At 44.5% G+C, this 12,546-nt stretch overlaps 1 pseudogene; it reads left to right on the top strand.

Annotated features, from left to right (window-relative positions):
* The first annotated feature begins 3,355 nt into the window (after positions 1–3,355).
* Positions 3,356–12,042, top strand: LOC123088487 (disease resistance protein RGA2-like; annotated as a pseudogene).
* Positions 12,043–12,546: the final 504 nt, after the last annotated feature.

Below are 12,546 nucleotides of genomic sequence, written 5' to 3'. Positions count from 1 at the left end.
ATGCATGAGCATTTTATATCTGCGGGTGCAATGAACATAGCAACAGCGTTGATAAACCAAAGACGAAGATATAAGAGAGGACACTTCTCTCTATTAGCTAGCTATAATAACAACCTAAAAATAACCCCTAAAGCAGCCATTTTTAAAAAAAATTACTTTTGGTCCCGGTTGGAGCCACCAACCGGGACCAAAGGCCCCCTGACTAAGATGGACGCACAGGGCCACGTGGAGGCACATTGGTCCCGGTTCTGATTTGAACCGGGACTAATGGGTGGAGGTATTAGTAACGACTAATGGGTGGTTTTCTACTAGTGCTCGCCTCTCTCGTCCTCCCCCATCTTTGCCGCTGTGCGCGCCCCGACCTGGAGGGGGAAACCGCCGTCTTGCTTCCTCGGCAGAACGCACGCCGAGGGGAGAGGGAGTGCAGGGGGCGGCGCTTCGGCGGTGGAGCATCAAGTGGGGCGTGGAGGAGAGTGAGCGAGATGCGGCGACAGAGACGAGGAGCGAGGAGACAGACGCATCTACTTGAATACTACTACTAAGCACCTAGCAATATTTTATACACGCGAGTAAGCCCCTATCTTTCTCTTCTGATGACTGCTTCTCTGAAGCTTTGCACTGCGCTGGTTGACGGTGCTTCAGTTTCTTCAGTTCCAACATGCCCTTGTTGCCGTTCAGCTTGAGCACGATTGCTTCTCCCATTTCAGCTGCATCTGGGTGTTACTACACTCTCACTATTGTAGTTTCATATACCAAGAAATTCAGACGATGTTGGTGAATCTAGTCCAGTTCAGATTGTGCATGATACGTTAAACGCAGCGAGCTATTCTGAATCGCATCAGTGGTACCAGACTAATGAGCCTTGCACTGCACCACCAAATATAAATAAAGAAATAAACCTCTGATTAGATATGCGCATTGGCTACATGACTCTGTTATGTGTCGAGTATTTTTTTTCTAAAAGAAAATGTGTCGAATATTGATCTGCATCTCAGCGAAAACAATAGATGATGTAGCGATTGTGTACCTTTTATAAATTCAGAAATTTCAGACTATTGTTTCACTAAAAAATGATGTTTAAAATTGTTCTCATCCATATGTTTCCAACGTATGAAATTATGATGGTCGTGTCATCTGTTTTTCCTCACGGAGGTATGTCCAGCTTCTCAGTTATTTATTATTCAACGATCATAACAGGAGAAACTAATCCTGTTGGTACGAAGAAAGCTGGTGCAAAAATCCTTTCCATGCATCGTGTATAATCAAACTTTCCTAAAATTCAAAAATCTGTTTATCTCATAACACTGGGTTCACTGAACTAATTCACCATAATATGAATTTTTGTCGTATAATCTACAATTGATCTGACATATAACTCTGGGTCTGTGTGCCGCGTTTCCCGTCTAGCACGCCATGGAACAATTGACATGTCGAAAACAATGTCTTGCCTATTGCTGCAGAAGTGAGAACAAGTCTTCACTGAAGATGCATGCATGTCTCGCTTATTGTCCTGTCTGACAAGTTGGAAAATAATGCATGATCAATGTTGGTTATTGTTCAGCATTATTAGTTGGTAGGATTCACTTGTCATGATGGTACAGAAAATTGTTTCTATATGCAAGTTGCAGGATAAACTCAAAGCCTAGATTGAATATTGATATTTCAATATTTACCGAGTGAAAAGGAAGTGATGTTGGCCTGTACAACATTTCCACACGAATATACCAAACCCCACGCGCTTTTCATGTTTTTCCCTTTGACTGCCTTTTTTTCTGAGCAAAATGTTTCCTTCCACAATTATTTGCAATAACTGAACAATTAGTCATCATCTACACTGGATGGTCTAAAGAAGGTTAAACGGAAAAAAAATACACTTCAACGCACTAACACGATGGCAAATGCTAAAAACGGTCTAAAAACAGTTGCATACAGGTAAAACAGAGTATTTGGAAGTATATAAATAAAATTAAGGAAATTCTAGAAACATTCAAAAATAGTGATATATAGCTATAAATAAGTGAGGTACACATATTATGTCTCCTCGTACATACAATTATCTAGCGTTAGGGTCTCCCATCTTTCCTGGTGCTAGGAGAAAAAAAATCATCCCTTCCTTGCTGCAAGCATGGGATGGCGGCGATGGTAAGTTCATTTTAAGACAATCCAGCCTTATCATCTTGCAGCTGCTGCTACTTTTATTTTGCCATTATATCGTCTATATTTGTTTGTCCCGAATACCGCAAATTTGATCTACACAGTACCTCATTGTGCAGTTGCAGAGGAAGGTTATAGAGTTCAGCAAACGTTGCCATGCTGTTCACACAGCAACCATAGCACACTGTCTAGCAATAGACTGAAAGTTTTGCTATGCAGATGATTAATCTTACTCCGTTGCTCTATATAATACAAGTTTACTTATGTGCTCCAGCAGCCATTGTTAATAATACTGATATTTATTTGGTGATCTAAGCTCTAGAGGAAGAGAATTGAGTTGTATTTGGGCTGATATGTCACGAAAAGAATTGACGTAGGAGTGCCTCTTCAGAGATTTCTTGGCATAACATAAGCAATACATTCCACACAGGAATTCTTCCTGCTGGTTATGAGATTTCTGGTGTCGATTTGTTCTAGAGCAGTAGCCAACAGAAAAAAAAGGTTAATTCATATAGCAAACCAAATATAATACAGATCAATTACCAGGTCCATATGCCGTGCCTCCCATCTTGTACGCCCATAGAACAAGTGACAGATTGAAAACAACGTCTTGCCTATTCCTGCAAAACCGTTAGTGACACAAGTGAGAGCAAGTCTTCAGTCTTCACAGCAGATGCATCGACATCTCGCTTGTTGTCCAGTCGACAAGTTGGAAAATGAAGCGATGATTGTACAGGCAATTGTTTTTATATGCAAGTTGCAGAATAAACTCCACGTTTGCTTAAATATCGGTATTTCAGTATTTATTGAGTGAAAGGAAGAGTTGTCGACCTAAATACAACATTTCCTCACCCTTTCCATCTTTATTCCCTTTCACTGCCTTTTTTCGGACCAAAATACATCCTTCCACAATTATCTGTACTAACTGAACAACTGGACACCATCTACAGTGGATGGTCTTAAGAAGGTAAAATAAACTCAGAAAATATAATTCACCGCAGTAACACAATGATAATGCTAATATGATCTAAAGAAACTGTTGCATATAGGTAAAGCAGAGTATATGGAAGTATATAGAATTGAAAAATTATAGAAATATTCAATAATATGATGTACGGTTGCAAATAAATGAGGGACCACCGGTTGGTACATGGATCAGTCAATATACAGCTCCTGGATTTCTTGATCTTATCTCCATTTGCTTCCATCCTCTCTCACCAACCACACAACTCCATAGCAGCCTTGGCGCGTGAAGAGACCTACACAGGGGCGGCGAAGGAACGAGCAGCAATACGCTGCTCTTTCACCAATCTGGACAAGATCAAATTTTGACGTTGTTGAGGTGAATTCTCTGCTCAATCCTTGGCGTCCATGTTTTGCTCTTCTTCGATTGTTCATGTTCTGTTTTTTTAGCTGTACAGTAGGCCAAAACCCCACTAGAAATTTTATGTATGTATCAAAAAGTATGTACAAGAGGGCCATACATGAGTTATACAAGCTAGGCTATTGTGGAACTATAAAATAGGAGGATTACAAGGTTGTTCATGATCTGTCAGCACTTAACCTCTCTTCTTTCCTGTGCTGCAGTTTTTTATTCCTCTGACCAGCAAGATCATGGCAGAGTCCCTGCTTCTGCCTCTAGTGCGCGGCGTGGCCGGCAAGGCTGCAGATGCACTCGTCGAGACCGTGACCCGCATGTGTGGCCTCGACGACGACCGCCGAATGCTGGAGCGCCATCTGCTAGCCGTCGAGTGCAAGCTGGCTAACGCCGAGGAGAGGAGCGAGACAAACGCCTATGTCAAGAGCTGGATGAATGAGCTCAAGTCTGTCGCCTACGAGGCCGACGACGTGCTCGATGACTTCCAGTATGAGGCACTGCGCCGTCAGTCTAAGATTGGCAAGTCCACTATCCGCAAGGTACTCGGCTACATGAAGCACCACAGCCCACTGCTCTTCCGTTTTGAAATGAGCAAGAAACTCAAGAACGTACTCGAGAAGATCAATAAATTGGTTGAGGAGATGAACAAGTTTGGTCTGGAGAATTCTGTACATAGGGAGGAGCAGCAACATTCTTGGCGGCAGACACACTCAAAACTGGACGACTCTACCAAAATCTTTGGAAGAGATGATGATAAGGAAGTGGTGGTGAAGTTGCTGCTGGACCAGCAAGATCAGCGGAAGGTGCAGGTGCTGCCCATCTTTGGGATGGGAGGTCTTGGCAAGACAACTCTTGCTAAGATGTTGTATAATGACCAAGGGGTCCAGCAGCATTTCCAGTATTGAATTGGTTACAAATGGAAGTTGCGACCTACCTGGCAGTATTGAACTACTGCAAAAGCGACTTGAAAAAGTCATTGGCCAAAAAAGGTTTATGCTCGTGCTTGACGATGTTTGGAATGAAGATGAGAGGAAGTGGGAGGATGTCCTGAAGCCTCTTTTGTGTTTTGTTGGAGGACCGGGAAGCGTCATAGTTGTCACAACTCGAAGCCAGAAAGTGGCCACCATAATGCAGACCCTTCAACCCCATAAGCTAGCATGCCTGAGTGAACAAGACTCATAGGAATTATTTGCAAAGAAGCATATAGCAACGGTGTAGAGCAGGAGGAAGCAGAGTTGGTCAGCATTGGCAGATGTATTGTCAACAAATGCTGGGGGCTGCCTCTTGCTCTCAAGACAATGGGTGGATTGCTAAGTTCATATCAACAAGTACAAGAATGGAAGGCCATCGAAGAAAGTAATATTAGGGATATTGTTAGAGGGAAAGATGAGATCATGTCCATCCTAAAGTTGAGCTATACACACCTATCATCTGAAATGAAGCAATGTTTTGCATTCTTAGCAATTTTTCCCAAGGACTATAAGATAGATAAGGACATGTTGATCCAGCTATGGATGGCAAATGGTTTTATTCAAGAGAAGGAAACAATGGATTTAACACGGAAAGGTGAATTCATTTTTGATGAGTTAGTTTGGAGGTCCTTCCTCCAAGATAAGCAGGAGTGCACACACAATTATGCTACACACAATTATGTGACTATTGACTGTAAAATGCATGATTTGGCAAAAGATGTCAGAGATGAATGTGCAAGTATAGAAGAATTGACTCGGCAAAAAACATTGTTAAAAAATGTTTGTCACATGCAAATGTCAGAGGCTGAATTGGAACAAATCAGTGGGTTATCCAAAGGCAGAACAAACCTCCGCACTTTGTTAGCTCCTTCAGAATCACACAAGGGTTTTAAAAAGTTGCTACGGGCATCAGCATCACTAAGAGCATTGCATTGCTCCCCTTCTTCAGTTGCCAATTGCAAGGCCATAAACACGAAACATCTACGATATCTTCACCTTTCTTGGTCTAACATCACTAAGTTGCCAGAATCAATATGTGTGATGCATAACCTGCAAACATTGAGCCTCACTCATTGTCATATGCTGCAGCATTTACCAGAAGACATGTCAGGATTGAGAAAGCTCATCCATCTATTTCTCTGTAGTAGTGCTCATCTCAAAAGTATGTCTCCAAACTTTGGTGTACTAAAGAACCTTCATATATTAACAAAATTTGTTGTGGATACTGGAGAAGGCCTTGGAATAGAGCAGCTCAAAGACTTGCAACACCTTAGCAATAGGTTGGAACTATTAAATTTGAGCAAGACAAAAAGTGGGGAAAATGCAAAAGAAGCCAATCTCAATCAGAAGCAAAATCTAAGTGAGTTGTTGTTCTCTTGGGGCCAAGAAATAGATGACGAGTCTAAGGATATGGCATGTAATGTGGAAGAAGTTGGAGATACGTAGGTATGGTGGCCTAGAAATATCAAAAAGTTGGAGATACGTAGGTATGGTGGCCTAGAAATATCGCAATGGATGAGAAAGCCTGAGATGTTCAACTACTTGAGAGAACTCAAAATATCTGACTGCCCAAAATGCCAGAGTATCCCTGTAATATGGCTCTCGGTCTCTCTAGAGATTTTGGTCTTACAGAAGATGGATAACCTGAGAACATTATGTAATAACTTTGATGTGGAAGCTGGAGGATGCATTACTCCTCTGCAAATTTTTCCAGGTTTGAAAAGGATGAGGTTGAGTAAGTTACCAAGCCTAGAGATATGGGCAGAAAATAGTGTGGAAAAGCCTCATATGTTTAACTGTTTGGAAGAACTCGAAATGTCCGACTGCCCAAGATGCAAGAGTATACCTGTCATATGGTGCTCGGTCTCTCTGGAGATTTTGTCCTTAGAGAGGATGGATAATCTGACCACATTATGTAATAATGTTGATGTGGAAGCCGGAGGATGCATTGCCCCTTTGCAAGTTTTCCCAAAGCTGAAGAAGATGAGGTTAATTGAGTTACCAAGACTAGAGATATGGGCAGAAAGTAGTGTGGGGGAGCCTAGTGATAACTTGGTAACGTTCCCGATGCTTGAAGAGCTAACAATCAAAAAGTGCCCCAAGCTTGCAAGTATTTCAGTGATCCCCGTCATCAACGACTTACAAATAGTTGGGGTTCACAGTACTGTAGTTGGTTTAGTTTTTAAGGGCATCCGTTTGGGCTCCTGGCCATTTCTAGTTATCTTAACTCTTGGGTCTCCGGAAGACATACCCATGTTGCCTCTAGGCGTCCAGCAAAGCCAAACTGAAAGACCTCTTGAAAAACTTAAGTATTTGGATCTGCAAGGCCCCAACAGCTTGGTCAGAAGCTGCCTATTGTCCAGATTACAACTTATGGTTTGGAAATGCTTTCCGTTCGTGGAGCATTTGACGATTAGCGGTTGCAGCAATCTTGTCCGCTGGCCAACAGAGGAGTTCCGGTGCTTGGATCGCCTCTGCTCTCTGTGTATCGCGAATTGTGAAAACCTGTAGGGGAACACTTCATCATCTGAGGAGGAGACCCTCCCGCTGTCCCTGGAAGTATTGGTGGTTGCAATCTGCCGCAGACTTGTTGCACTGCCTGATGGGATATGTGGCGTCACTTCTCTTAGGGAATTGAAGATTTGGGAGTGTCCAGCTATGGAAGAATTCCCGCATGGTCTCCTGGAGCGGTTGCCAGCCCTCAAAGTCTTACGCATAGATGGCTGCCCGGAGCTGGAAAGACGATGCAGAAAAAGTGGGGAGTATTTCCACTTGATCTCCTCTGTCCCAGATAAGCTGATATCATCCACGTAATTTTCTATGACGGCGTCATGAAAATTCAAGCTGCAAAGTCGATAAATAACCAATCTCGCTCCTGTCCAATGCTCTCACGTCAAATTCGGTAATAACATGGGATGCTAACGCGATGAATTCGATGTACTTGCAGGTAGGAATTTTTGAAAGACTCGCCTCTCTCATCAGCCCCCATCTTACCGCTGTGCGCGCCGTGACCTCCTCGATTGGCCAACGGACGTCCTCCTCGGCAGGGCGCAGAGAAAGGATGAAGGAAGCGATTATTGAACTGTAAGAAGAAGGTTCCGCTGCGCACGCCGCGGCCTGAGGCAGCCGCCGTCCTCCTTGTCCATGATCCATAGAGACCATGAATGTGTCGGTGACTCAGTGTTTCAGGTAAAAATTTAAATCCTGACCACAGCTTTGTACTTTCCTCTTGCATAGCATAGACCACCCTCATAATCAACTTGACGGAGGCAAATCAACTGAGCACGGTGTGCTCTGTTTGGTTTCCTGCATAAATAAATACTAGAATCGCTTAAATGGCATTGGTATCTAGGCTGCGTTTGGCAGCAAAGTTTTTTTGAAGTTTTCAGAGAATACCGTAGTTTCTGAAAAATACCATGGTTTTGAATACTTTGCTGCGTTTGGCTTCAGAAAAAAACAAAGTTTTATAAACCACAGTATGCTAGAAACCATGGTCTTTTTGCAGTATTCGGAAAAGAGGTCCCGACCTCTTTTTTTTTAAACAGAACGGAGAGAAATCTTCTGGGAGATCGCACTTGACGTTGCCGTCTACGTCTAGATAAGAATATTCAGAGCGATCCCATCATATTTTTTCTCTTTCTCTTATATGATAAACGACCATATTATATCTCCTGGTTATAGCCGATTCAGTTTGATTAGTTTATCTTCCAGCTGGCATGTCGCGTGCGAGTCTCCATCTCTTCTCTGCAGTGCCATGACTGAATCAAGCTCACCACCAGGGAGAACACTCTGTTCGCAGCAAGCTATTTCTCGAGTCCTTGGCTGCCTATGTATTTCCGGCGAGTAGCACACAGATTAGATTGATTGATCCTTTTGGAGAACACTCATAAGCAGCAGGTTATATATACTAGCTAGCTAGCTGATTCAGTATAAATGGCGCATGTACACGGACAAAGAATTTAGGACCGGCTCGAAGTACATGCATGTCTCGCGCCCGGCAGCAGGGCCGGCCCGTCTCGCGCCCGGCAGCAGGACTGCGCTCGTCTCGTGCCGGATGTAGTAGAACGGCTCGATGAAGGCTTGTTGTGGCCGGCCTATTGGGTCTCCGCGTTGGGACCAGCCAGGGGTGTGAAAGGCAGATCCTTTCCGCCCGTCTCTGCGGTGGGGGTAGCGGTGGGGCTCGGGGGACTTGGTGTCAAGGTCTTGGATTCCGAGGCGGCGGCCTTGGGGGTGGTGGCGCGGTGCTCATGGGCAGAGCTCGTGCCTCGGTGCTGCCCGGCTGCCACGGCCGTGTGGGCGGCGTGGTAGCCGGGGTGTGGCGTTCGGTAGCGGTGAATGTTGGCGGGGGTGAAAACCTACTCTATCTTCGGACGGACTGGCGACGGCGAAGATCGCTCCCTTCTTGAAGGCGTCGTCGCGGCTATCACTGTCCGTCGTGGTGCTCCAGGGGAAACTCTGATCCTCGGATCGGATGGTGGCGACGCTCCGATGCCGTATCCTTTCTGAAGGCACCGCCTTGGAGCCCACGTTTCCTCATATGCGGCTTCACTTCTTCGGATGATGCCCCCAGCGGCTCTTGTAGTGCTAGGGTGTGTGTTGCTGCGCTCAACGCCTATGTATCCTGCCTTGGGTGTGTGTGTGTTTGTGGTGGGAAAGTGCGGTTGTACCGGACACTGTGGATCTTTGCTTTATATATAAAGCGGGGCGAAAGCCGGAAGTGCCATTATGAGCCCGAGCTGAGATGCTCTCTTTATCTACATCGCTTATATGCTATGGAGATTCGCACATGCCGACGTATTTGACTGAGTATTGGCGGTAGTATTCCCACCCATATTCCGACCATGGTCCACCCATCAATCTTAATAAATGCGACGGTGGCCGTCACCCATCCATCGGCACAGAGCGCTTGCTAGATACATGGGCCGCGGGTCAGACGTGCTGGCTGTTTGTTAGTTATTCATAACTTGTTAACTCAGCTAACAAATAGCCACTGCATCGTCCAATGTAATACCTGTATCGCTGACACTTAATGAATAAAAGTTAGCAGTTTTTCTAAAAAAAAACTAACTAACTAACAGCCAGCATACTCACCTCGCTGATGCTCTGCATCATCTGTCCACTCCTCCTCCGGCAAGTAAGCACAGAGCCCATGCCTAAACTCACCATGACATCCATCCAGCCACCTGCCCTCACACTCTCCCTGAACTTAATACTCCCGGGACAACACGCTTGTGTACTGACGGCCTCCACATTCAATTTTTTTCTAGATTACAACAGTAACAAAACTCACTCAACGATCAGATTACAATCCCTATTCATAATACTCCGAATGTCACTAGGAAAAGGGCCTCTACATTCCAACTCACCTAATTAGAAATTCAAAAACTCACAGGGACATGAGGTGACGCCACACCATCAACGATGCATCAAAACAAAACATCCTGAATTTGGAAGAATCAACCTACAATCTGATTAAAACACATCAACTTAGTACCCATTGGCACTACAGAACTGGAGATATGCTGCTCTTGCAATTTTGCAGTAGAACGGAATTGGTCACCAATAAAAGCAAGGTTCATAATCATGTGAAAGTCGTCTGTCACAATCTGCTCTATCCATCAACATGGCGAGCAGAAAGGAGCATACAGGGTACTTGTCATCTTCGCAAGATCACCCCTTTGAAGTATGGCTTTGCCAACTTGTTCCTTATCTCCTACAACTATGTCATGTAGGGACGCGATTTTAGCTTGTATTTCTCAAGCAAAAGGCATCAACCATCCTCAAACTCATCTATGGTGAGCATGTGCTTCACCACCTTATGGAATTCTGCCCTAAATTCACTCTTTTTGGTGTACAGCGACCCAAGGGTCTCGTTCGCTTTCTTCATCACATGCCACTAACACCACAATGCACGGTATCTGGCATTATACTATGAATTGCAAGCTCCATAGCACGATGATTGTGTAAGCTGAAGCTTCAGCTTTTCTCCTTCAGAGTGGCGAGCGATGTGGATGACGCATGCCCCTGTCTCGGCCCTGGAAATACAACATATAACGCATAGCTAGTGAGATATCGGGTTATTTGCGGAAAACCCGGTGGCAAGATTTTGACACTTAAGGTGTGAAGCTGGCATCGGTGGTTGGTTCATACTTGATGCACCAGATTTCCTTGCTCGTCGCCCATCTAGCATAGAACTCATTCAAACATGCGAACATTGCATTGTGAAGCTTCCAGGTTGTAGCCTCATCTCGTTCCTTGGTCGGATGATTAGCTCAATTTTTTATGTAGTGGGTTGAGCCAAATTGGTTTGATCTAGGTCTAGGTTTAGAAGTGTCCAAAAAAATCTTCAGATTCTGTGTGGCGCTCTGAAATGTGATGAAAGAATTGTGGGCAGGTTTTGGAGATCAAATATGCAGAAAAGGAAAGGGACTTTAGGAAAGGTTTGAAAGAAATTTGAAAAGGCATTTAAATAAAATAGAAGCAAGGCACAAATGATTTTCTGAAAATGTTCATGGTTTTAAAAATGGTGTGAATTATTTAATGACATGATGACATGAAGCAATGAAAAAATAATATGACACAAACATTATAATAATAATTATGGAAAGAAAATCAGGAGAATTGGTCTCGGGCTGTTACTTATTTTTTTAATCAACATTTCCCATATTATCACCATCCTTCTGGGCGTGGCACCGGAATAATAAACTGCAAATTAATAAGAAATTTGGACAAGAGTTGTTAGGTGTTGGGGATGGAAAAACTGCCAGTCCATTGAACAATTACGAGCATTGTCTCGTACCATTTGGGATGATGTGATGTCATACATCAAAGAGTCACCTGTGAACTGCTTTTGGATAGAAAGGGTGTGAATGAAATCAGAGTCCCACAAGCCTATAGAGTCTTGTTTGAGTAAGCAGTAGATTAGCGCAATGAAAAGAAAATATGTGACTGAAGAACTGTAAGAAACATAGGAAGAAAATGTCCTAACCGAGAATTCAGGTTCAATTGGGTGCCTCCAACCTAGGTAAGGACATTCATATTCAGCTTCGACATCAAGTTGAACAAAGCGACGGAAAAGCAACGGCACCAGTTCATACTGAATCATGTTGCCGCCCACAAGCTGGTCACTGATCATGTAGCCAGTAATCTTGATGAACATGGGAACCTCGTGTACAAGGAAATTGCTGCATTTGATGAAAAAAATTGTTAGCATTGCAACATAAATGCAGAACGCACGGATACACTCAGCAGCATATGATTGACAAAGATAATTTCACTGTCAGGTGCAGTGGCGAATAATGTTCCAGGAGTTGCGGGACATCTGCGTGTGGAGGATACAGAACAGCGCCTCGGCTCCAGGGGCGTGTCTGGAACCCTGGTCTGAATACATACTTGCGGCCAAGGTGTTCAACCCGCCTCTCGCCAAAAACAGTCGCGTTCTCATCATTTGGGAGATTCATATACGACTTGCTTATGGCTTTCAAATTTCACCATGGATTACTGCCACCAAAAATTCAGTCAACAAATGCACGACTATAGACAGCCTAAATATAAGTTACTGAAATTCTTCACGGCGCATCTCAATTTAAATCCAGTTCCCCTCACCTCTTGTCCCAACCAACAGCCTGGCGATTCATCTTCCCCATCGACATTGCAGAAGTCAGAGGCCAAACGGTCCCTTCTACCTGCTGCCGCTTGAACAGCGCTGCAGATTCGACTTTCTCTGCTGATTGTCGGTGGTCCAGACGCCCCACAGATCCGCCCTACGCCGCTCACACCCATGCCCTCCGGCAGCACCAGCTCCACCAACTCCCACCTCGTACCATCCGCCAACGTACTTTCCCGCACCAGACTCTCCCCGGCCTCTTCAATCAGAGTCGATCTATGGCCGCCTGAGCTCCAGTCTTCAAATCGCAAGCTAGGGCGTAAAATAACAAATCACTCGGTCGACATACCTCCTAATTGCCTGCATGAGGAACTCCATTGCGCGTCCGTCGCCTGTTCTCCTACTCCCTCGACCTCTCCTTCGCGAGTTGCCGGTGT

The sequence above is a fragment of the Triticum aestivum genome, chromosome 4A (assembly GCF_018294505.1).
Source record: "Triticum aestivum cultivar Chinese Spring chromosome 4A, IWGSC CS RefSeq v2.1, whole genome shotgun sequence".
NCBI lineage: Eukaryota > Viridiplantae > Streptophyta > Magnoliopsida > Poales > Poaceae > Triticum > Triticum aestivum.
The sequence above is the reverse complement of the archived record's forward strand: the minus strand, read 5'-3'. Positions and strand labels throughout refer to the sequence as shown.